Consider the following 10224-nt stretch of genomic DNA (forward strand, 5'->3'; position numbering starts at 1 on the left):
TAGATCCTTTACTCATATTTTCAAAATTGGAATACTTAATCCAATGCAAAATTATGCTTCGCGACTCTGTACTCATAATCCTATTTTTATTTTGGATGCAATTTAAATTAGTCTTTGGATACAAATCGCCAGAATGTATATTCTTCCTCAATATGCTATTGAGAGGAAAAGGATTTAATCCTTTATAAGAACTAAAGTTTTCATCGGAATATAAAATAAAAAACTTAAGGATGCCTTAAGTATATCATTTCAAATTCAGTTATTATATAGAACGAATCACACTTTTACCACTAAACTATACCCGCTACATTGTAGATTATGGTATAAATGGTACCCTTTGTCAAGGATAGCCATTTGACAAGAAGGCTAATTCCCCTTATTGAATCAGATGGAGAAGGTTCATGACACTGAGCCGTTGGTACTTCTACTTCGATCGCTCGCCTTTACTTTAGGATTTAGATAGCCCTCTGGTCTGTAAAAAAAATCTTTTCTTACCATGCTAATAGCGCCTGAACCAAATGTATTTATTTTGATTAGGATCCTATTCTACGGTTACGACTACAATAATAATTATTTACTTTGCAAGGACGTAAGTGTGTCAGACTGCTAAATTGTTTTATTATTCCTACAATATAAACTAGGGGATATAGGGGGTAACACTGTCCCTATAAATTCCTTTTTCCTTTTCTTTTTTGTCCAGAATTGAACAAAAAAGAAATTATGGAAGATGTTTTCTTCCCCCATTAAGTCCGAGCCATAGAGTAAGAGTGAGATGAGTTTTCCAAATTCATCATAGACTTTCCCTATGGCTTGATAGAAGTAAGCAGCAAAGAGTCGTAACTTAAAGAAAAAACGGACAGGGCCGACAGATTTACCTGATGTAAAGAAGATCCTAAAAGTCTCTGATTAGTCGACTCTCTCATTTAACACTTTCCTCTCTCTCCTTTTTTCCACTGACTCAATTCTAGTTTATTAGATTCTTGTTTAAAAGAATGAAAAAAGTTCAATAGAACTAAGAACACATAAAAAATAGCATAGAGGATCAAGGCCATTACCAAAAGTTCCTCCCAAGGATCCTATATCCTATTGGGTATCTGTTCCCCGCCTTTTCCCGCTAGGATCGGAAATCTTATATTTTCCATATCCATATACCGTTGAATCCTTGGGGTTCCAGAATCCGCCTATTTTACTAGTCTTCGGAAACGGAAAACCCTGAACCAAGAAGAGTTGGATATGTTATGTAGGGTATGTTTTTTTTTATTAATTTTATTTTGAGCTCTCAAGATATCGATATATACATATACAATCTCTACATAATGTCTCTCTCTCTATCTCTATATATTATATATATAATATGTACATTATGCAGTAGACCCATAATGGGAAATCCAAGTGGCTAATTTTTGAATTAAATAAAAAGCCCTTTTAACTCAGTGGTAGAGTAATGCCATGGTAAGGCATAAGTCATCGGTTCAAATCCGATAAAGGGCTTTTAAATTAGTGGTAGAGTAATCTCGTGCTAAGACGTAAGTCGTTGGTTCGAATCTGATAGAGTACTTTTCTACTAAATTGATTCACTTTTGTTCTTTGTTTTTGAAACTTCTCTATATTTTTAGAGAATTTTATGACTTAGTGCGGGATGGATGCATTTTTGGTCTGAACACTAAATGAAGCACGGAGAATTAATCTATAACGATCAACTAAAAAAAATCCTAGATGAAAACATAACAGAAAAGTTGGAAAAACTCTTTGCTTTGGATCTATTTATACTTTTCGAGTATATTGACAATTCCAAAAAACTGCTCATACTATGATTATAGTATAATCACGAGCGGTTGTATATGGCCCTATCGTCTAGTGATGCCCCTATCGTCTAGTGGTTCAGGACATCTCTCTTTCAAGGAGGCAGCGGGGATTCGACTTCCCCTGGGGGTAGGGAGTATTATGAAAGGAGGTTAATCATAGATTAGCAAAAACCCTAGAATAAATTCTTCCTGGGTCGATGCCCGAGTGGTTAATGGGGACGGACTGTAAATTCGTTGACAATGTCTACGCTGGTTCAAATCCAGCTCGGCCCAAACCAAAAATCTAGGGCTTCGTGAGGAACTAAATCCTTTTGTTTTTCTTCCATAAAATAAAATGTCTGATCTATAGAAATAAAAGATAAAGAAAAAAGGGAAATTTTTTTTTTCTAATCCATATCTCTCTCATTCCTTTCTTACAAACAAAAGAGTTTTTCTTATTGAAGGCTGGATTATTATCCATTTTTAGTGATAAAAAAATCACGACATACTAGTTATGTCACTCTCACTATACCCACGTATAATATAATATGTGGGTATGTAGTATATGATTCGTCTATTTCTTAGATTACGAAAGACGAATCGAATCTTCTTATGGTTCTATTTAAGAATGGGTATGCCATACACCCCGCGGGGATTGTAGTTCAATTGGTCAGAGCACCGCCCTGTCAAGGCGGAAGCTGCGGGGTTCGAGCCCCGTCAGTCCCGAACTAGGGTTCAATGAATGGAGAAATTGATATTTCCTTTTTCCATGAAAAAAAAGGGGCAGGGAGCAAGATCAAATACCCACAGGGCACCCTTACTTCACTTTTTTATTTTGCATCCCTCATTAAAGAGGGAGGGAAGGCATATAGGAATTTTTTTTCACTACTCCCGATCGATAAAGATAAAGAAAGACACACATACGATATGTGGATTAGTAGAATTTAGGATATTATATTACTCTATCTTTCTTTATGATGATACCATCCTCATCTTAATTTCCTATTCCACTCTTATGGAATAGAGTACCGGTATTTTACCGGAATCCATACATAAATCGTATTCCCTTTTTATTTCAGACCTCTTTTCCCCATCTCACTTCTACTGCTTATTTGGATGTCTATGTGACCCATAGAAAGTTGGTCATATAATACATACATAATTGTATGTATAACTATAAGAAAAAGGAAGGGAAATTGTATAAGATTAAGAAAGTAGAAGATTAAGAAAGCTCGTGGGTTAGAGATATAGAAAAGAAAAAGTAGAAAAGGATTAAAAAAGAGGGAATTCCTAATCCAATCAAAAAACCCATTTTGGTCTTAGTGTGGATAGAGGATCTTCCTATGTTATACTATATAACTCTCATCCGTGAAATATAACTCTCATCCATGAATTGATTTGATAGATCCGATATTCATAATATTGAATTGATTCAGTATTATCAGAATGCAAGCCCTACCCTTGAATTTACAAGATACCCCTTTTTCCTCTCCATGGGATTACATCCCGAGTTATTGTGAAAATAAAAAATAAAGAGGTTATGGAAGTCAATATTCTCGCATTTATTGCTACTGCACTGTTCATTCTAGTTCCTACTTCTTTTTTACTTATTATTTATGTAAAAACAGTCAGCCAAAATAATTAATTGGAATTCCAATTAATCATTGAAGAAATTAAAAAGGGATTAAATAAAAAAAATCCAAGTCTTAAATGAAAGGATCTGGTTGGAATCTTAAAGTGTGGTAGAAAGAACTACATATAGTTTTTTCTACGACACTTTAGATTCTTTCTATTATATTATCTTTGAATCTACATAGAATAGATTAGTAGATTGAAATAGTTAAGTAGTCTAATTCAATTTCTTTTTTCATTGCATCCACTTAATTTCAATCAGGTCAAAATAAAAAAATCTAAGACAATTCTTGACCAAAGAATCCATGGAAGGAAAGAAAAATAATATTAAGAATAGACTATAGTAAAAAGTAAAAGGAAATGGAAAATGTGTGATATGCCGTGAATAGTTCCGTGGAAGAAAGTCGAATTTTCTTATGTATAGAACTTTTTTTAACCATTCGTCATTTCTAGTAGAAATTATGAATTGGTATAATGGCTCTTTCTTACATTACAACTTACAATACAAGAGTTTCTTACAGGAGTGAAACAAAACTAAAGAAAAAGATTAAAGAATAACGTTTGACAAAATGATTAATGCAAAATGATCCATTAATGAAAAGAATTGATACAACAATTTGATTACTTAATCAATTAGTAGTATCCCTAGAGTCCACTCCTTCCCCATACTACTAGTGAAAGAGAAAATGTAAAGACTACCATTAAAGCAGCCCAAGCGAGACTTACTATATCCATCTAAATTATGTCTCCTATTTCTATGAAGGGATTATTCTATTCTACTATTGATCAATAATCATAGTGGAATCAAGGGTACAGAGTCAAAAAGGGATTCCGCCCTAAGGCCATGGATCAATCAGTTCAAGGAATTTACTCCTAACAAATTCTTATAGGAATTCTGGTAGAATTAGAGAGCATTAAAAATACGATACTATAGCCCTTTTTTCCTTAAAAAAGAAAGAGTACGGGAATGATGTCCTGAATAGAAGAAGCGGGAATAGGAAGATTTTTTATTCCTTTTGTTACTCTTTTTTTTTTTTTAAGCAAAGGACGCCCGAATATACCATAAAATTAACGATAGATAAATATTTATTGGATACCTACCTTACCTAATGTTTATTTTTGACCTAAACCCTGCAGCCTTGCTTTGTATCATTCTATGAAAGAATGAAGAGGAAGAGATTTTATCCATAACACAACTCCTAAATTGATTTTTGATCGACCTATTTAATCTGATTCTCGTTAGAATTAAAATTAAGTAGTCCTTACTTTAGTGTATGTAGGTAACATAAGATGTACGATAAAAAAATGTATAATAATTAGTAAGTCTTGATATTCTTTCGTGGAGTCCCTTCTTGAATCTTAGATTGAAAAAAAAAAAGAATGCCCCTTAGGGACCTTTCTTTGGATACCAAGATTTCTGACATCTTATCCTCGTATTTTAAAATTATCAAATCGAATCTCAATTAAGAACCAATTCAAATTCATATAATAAAAGAATAAGGAAACACTACCTCACCCCTATTGATAACCATTTTGGCCACTACCGTCAAAACAAACCCTAACCCTAGTTTGAGGATAGAACTATGGTATGGTTTCTCTAAACCCAGTATCGGCAGGCCCAGTTACTCTCTTGCCCGAACTTATGCGAAGTAAAAATTGATCGAATTCGATCAGCACTATAAAAAAAACCTAAGTATTTTATTGATCAGGCGGCACCCAGATTTGAACTGGGGATAAAGGATTTGCAGTCCCCTGCCTTACCGCTTGGCCATGCCGCCAAAAAATCCGATCAAAAATCTAGAAAACAGCAAGTATTCATCCACGTTTTCTTACGAAAAGCCCCTTTTATTTTGAATATAATTCTACTTACTTTTTTCCAATCTTTTTCAAAAAATCTATTCCTGCTTTTTTTGATCCAGTTTCTATTATTCTCCTCGATAGATTCTATCTTAAAACATACATTGTTAACACAATAAAACTTCCCATTTCTTTCTATTGAGATGAAAAAGAAGAAAAAGTGGATTTCTATTCACAGGCTGCAAAATTCAGAATAAATTGGAACCGTTAACTAGAATTCTCTTTTTTTTATTGCAGTAGTGAACTACTCTTAAATCGGTATTATCTCCCCCCCCTTCAATGGCATAATAAAATAGTATGACTTTATGCTTAATCCGTGTATAGGTAAACTTTAGGTCCGAACAGCATTATTATCCAAAGATCCCCTTTATGTACATATCTCTATGGAGAATCATGCTTTAATTTTTAAAAGTATTAAATTAAATATCTTGAATAAAAAAAGGAAATTTGCTCTGATATAGAGTATAACCTTACTATCTTGGCCTACCCAAGTGAAATTACGATAAAAGAAAAGCATGGATATGGGGAGAGGTGGATAACTAGATTGGCATGTACTTAAAAAAGGGACTTACTTGATTTTAGAATTCCACAATGAAATACTGAATTTTCTAGTAATTATACTACTCCGATCCGAAATAAAAAAGAACCCTCAAATTATTTTGAGAAATTAAAGTAAGCACGCTATTCTAAATCGAAGTAAAGTCAAACTTTCTAGTATATTATATTACGGCTTTATTACATTCATAGAAAGGAGATAAAATGAGAAATCTTTGCCATCCAATCTGATTAGAATATCATAACATAAAGTATAAGTGGCAGAATTTTTTTTTTTAGGAATGTTTTATCAATTCATTTTCATTTCATTTGTACCCCTGGCAAACTCGAACTTTCGTCCAAATGGTCTCTATTCATATGTATGAAATACATATATGAAATACGTATGTGGAGTTCCCTAGAATTTCATGTGATTCAGTAAACAGAATATAGATTCCATGATTGCTAGATCGATCCAGAGGGATTGATGAAGAGTGAGCTGATAATGGAATTTTTCTTTGATAAACAGGAAACTTAAGATTAAGATGCTCCGGAATGGAAACGAGGGAATGTCCACAATACCCGGATTTAGTCAGATCCAATTCGAGGGATTTTGTAGGTTCATTAATCAAGCCTTAGCAGAAGAACTTGACAAGTTTCCAACAATTAAAGATCCAGATCACGAAATTGCATTTCAATTATTTGCGAAAGGATATCAATTGCTAGAACCCTCGATAAAAGAAAGAGATGCTGTGTATGAATCACTCACCTATTCTTCCGAATTATATGTATCTGCGAGATTAATTTTTGGTTTCGATGTGCAAAAGCAAACCATTTCTATCGGAAACATTCCTATAATGAATTCCTTAGGAACCTTTATTATAAATGGAATATACCGAATTGTGATCAATCAAATATTGCTAAGTCCTGGTATTTACTACCGCTCGGAATTAGATCATAAGGGAATTTCTATCTACACTGGCACTATAATATCAGATTGGGGGGGGAGATCGGAATTAGCAATTGATAAAAAAGAAAGGATATGGGCTCGCGTGAGTAGAAAACAAAAGATATCTATTCTAGTTCTATCATCAGCTATGGGTTCGAATCTAAGAGAAATTCTAGATAATGTTTCCTACCCTGAAATTTTCTTGTCTTTCCCGAATGCTAAGGAGAAGAAGAGGATTGAGTCAAAAGAAAAAGCTATTTTGGAGTTTTATCAACAATTTGCTTGTGTAGGTGGGGACCTGGTATTTTCGGAGTCCTTATGCGAGGAATTACAAAAGAAATTTTTTCAACAAAAATGTGAATTAGGAAGGATTGGTCGACGAAATATGAATCGGAGACTTAATCTTGATATACCTCAGAACAATACATTCTTGTTACCAGAGATGTATTGGCCGCTACGGATCATTTGATTGGAATGAAATTTGGAACGGGTATACTTGACGATGACGATATGAATCACTTGAAAAATAAACGTATTCGTTCGGTTGCAGATCTGTTACAAGATCAATTCGGATTGGCTCTTGGTCGTTTACAACATGCAGTTCAAAAAACTATTCGTAGAGTATTCATACGTCAATCGAAACCGACTCCCCAAACTTTGGTAACTCCAACTTCAACTTCAATTTTATTAATAACTACTTATGAGACCTTTTTTGGCACATACCCGTTATCTCAAGTTTTTGATCAAACGAATCCATTGACACAAACTGTTCATGGGCGAAAAGTGAGTTGTTTAGGTCCTGGAGGGTTGACGGGGAGAACCGCAAGTTTTCGGAGCCGAGATATTCATCCGAGTCACTATGGGCGTATTTGTCCAATTGACACGTCTGAAGGAATCAATGTTGGACTTACTGGATCCTTAGCAATTCATGCGAGAATTGATCACTTGTGGGGATCCATAGAGAGTCCGTTTTATGAAATATCTGCTGAGAAAGCAAAAGAAAAAAAAGAGAGACAGGTGGTTTATCTATCACCAAATAGAGATGAATATTATATGATAGCAGCAGGAAATTCTTTGTCCTTGAATCAAGGTATTCAGGAAGAACAGGTTGTTCCGGCTAGATACCGTCAAGAATTCTTGACTATTGCATGGGAACAGATTCATGTTAGAAGTATTTTTCCTTTCCAATATTTTTCTATTGGGGGTTCTCTCATTCCTTTTATTGAGCACAATGATGCGAATCGGGCTTTAATGAGTTCTAATATGCAGCGCCAAGCAGTTCCGCTTTCTCGGTCCGAGAAATGCATTGTTGGAACTGGATTGGAACGCCAAACAGCTCTAGATTCGAGGGTTTCCATTATAGCCGAACGCGAGGGAAAGATCATTTCTACTGATAGTCATAAGATACTTTTATCAAGTAGTGGGAAGACTATAAGTATTCCTTTAGTTAACCACCGTCGCTCTAACAAAAATACTTGTATGCACCAAAAACCCCGGGTTCCACGGGGTAAATCCATTAAAAAAGGACAAATTTTAGCAGAAGGAGCTGCTACAGTTGGGGGCGAACTTGCTTTAGGAAAAAACGTATTAGTAGCTTATATGCCATGGGAAGGTTACAATTTTGAAGACGCAGTACTAATTAGCGAACGTTTGGTATATGAAGATATTTATACCTCTTTTCACATCCGGAAATATGAAATTCAGACGGATACGACAAGCCAGGGCTCCGCTGAAAAAATCACTAAAGAAATACCACATCTAGAAGAACATTTACTCCGCAATTTGGACAGAAATGGAGTTGTTAGGTTGGGATCCTGGGTAGAAACTGGTGATATTTTAGTAGGTAAATTAACGCCTCAGATAGCGAGCGAATCATCTTATATCGCGGAAGCTGGATTATTACGGGCCATATTTGGCCTTGAGGTTTCCACTTCAAAAGAAACTTCTCTGAAATTACCTATAGGTGGAAGAGGGCGCGTTATCGATGTGAAATGGATCCAAAGGGACCCGCTCGACATAATGGTTCGTGTATATATTTTACAGAAACGTGAAATCAAAGTTGGGGATAAAGTAGCCGGAAGACATGGGAATAAAGGGATCATTTCCAAAATTTTGCCTAGGCAAGATATGCCCTATTTGCAAGATGGAACACCCGTTGATATGGTCTTCAATCCCTTAGGAGTACCCTCCCGAATGAATGTGGGACAAATATTTGAAAGCTCGCTCGGATTAGCGGGGGATCTGCTAAAGAAACATTATAGAATAGCACCCTTTGATGAGAGATATGAGCAAGAGGCTTCAAGAAAACTTGTGTTTTCAGAATTATATGAAGCCAGTAAAGAAACAAAAAACCCATGGGTATTTGAACCCGAGTACCCGGGAAAAAGCAGAATATTTGATGGAAGAACAGGCGACCCCTTTGAGCAACCTGTTCTAATAGGGAAGTCCTATATCTTAAAATTAATTCATCAAGTTGATGAGAAAATTCATGGGCGTTCTACTGGGCCCTACTCACTTGTTACACAACAACCGGTTAGAGGAAGAGCCAAGCAAGGGGGACAACGAGTAGGAGAAATGGAAGTTTGGGCTTTAGAAGGATTTGGTGTTGCTCATATTTTACAAGAGATACTTACTTATAAATCTGACCATCTTATAGCTCGCCAAGAAATACTTAATGCTACGATCTGGGGAAAAAGAATACCTAATCATGAGGATCCTCCAGAATCTTTTCGAGTGCTCGTTCGAGAACTACGATCTTTGGCTCTAGAACTGAATCATTTCCTTGTATCTGAAAAGAACTTCCAGGTTAATAGGGAGGAAGTTTGATCGGAATAAATATAAATTCTTTTCTTATTTCTATTTTATGATTGACCAATATAAACATCAACAACTTCAAATTGGACTCGTTTCCCCTCAACAAATAAAGGCTTGGGCTAACAAAAACCTACCTAATGGAGAAGTCGTTGGCGAAGTCACAAGGCCCTCTACTTTTCATTATAAAACCGATAAACCAGAAAAAGATGGATTGTTTTGCGAAAGAATCTTTGGACCCATAAAAAGCGGGATTTGCGCTTGTGGCAATTCTCGAGCGAGCGGAGCTGAAAACGAAGACGAAAGATTTTGCCAAAAATGCGGGGTAGAATTTGTGGATTCTCGGATACGAAGATATCAAATGGGATACATCAAACTCGCATGTCCCGTGACTCATGTGTGGTATTTGAAAGGTCTTCCTAGTTATATCGCGAATCTTTTAGATAAACCTCTTAAGAAGTTGGAGGGCCTAGTATACGGCGATTTCTCTTTTGCTAGGCCCAGCACTAAAAAACCCACTTTTTTACGATTACGAGGTTTATTCGAAGAGGAAATTGCATCCTGTAACCACAGCATTTCTCCCTTTTTTTCTACCCCAGGCTTTGCAACATTTCGAAATCGGGAAATTGCGACAGGAGCAGGTGCTATTAGAGAACA

At 35.6% G+C, this 10224-nt stretch overlaps 3 non-coding genes across 3 annotated transcripts; 2 read left to right on the forward strand and 1 right to left on the reverse strand.

Moving 5' to 3' along the window:
• Positions 1 to 1419: 1419 nt before the first annotated feature.
• TRNAT-GGU (transfer RNA threonine (anticodon GGU)) lies at positions 1420 to 1491 on the forward strand. Its single transcript has one exon. It is a non-coding gene; the product is annotated as a tRNA-Thr (tRNA).
• Positions 1492 to 1996: 505 nt separating this feature from the next.
• On the forward strand, positions 1997 to 2078 carry TRNAY-GUA (transfer RNA tyrosine (anticodon GUA)). The gene has a single exon. It is a non-coding gene; the product is annotated as a tRNA-Tyr (tRNA).
• Positions 2079 to 5123: 3045 nt separating this feature from the next.
• Positions 5124 to 5194, reverse strand: TRNAC-GCA (transfer RNA cysteine (anticodon GCA)). The gene has a single exon. It is a non-coding gene; the product is annotated as a tRNA-Cys (tRNA).
• Positions 5195 to 10224: the final 5030 nt, after the last annotated feature.

This window comes from Aegilops tauschii, unplaced genomic scaffold (assembly GCF_002575655.3).
Source record: "Aegilops tauschii subsp. strangulata cultivar AL8/78 unplaced genomic scaffold, Aet v6.0 ptg000755l_obj, whole genome shotgun sequence".
Lineage (NCBI taxonomy): Eukaryota > Viridiplantae > Streptophyta > Magnoliopsida > Poales > Poaceae > Aegilops > Aegilops tauschii.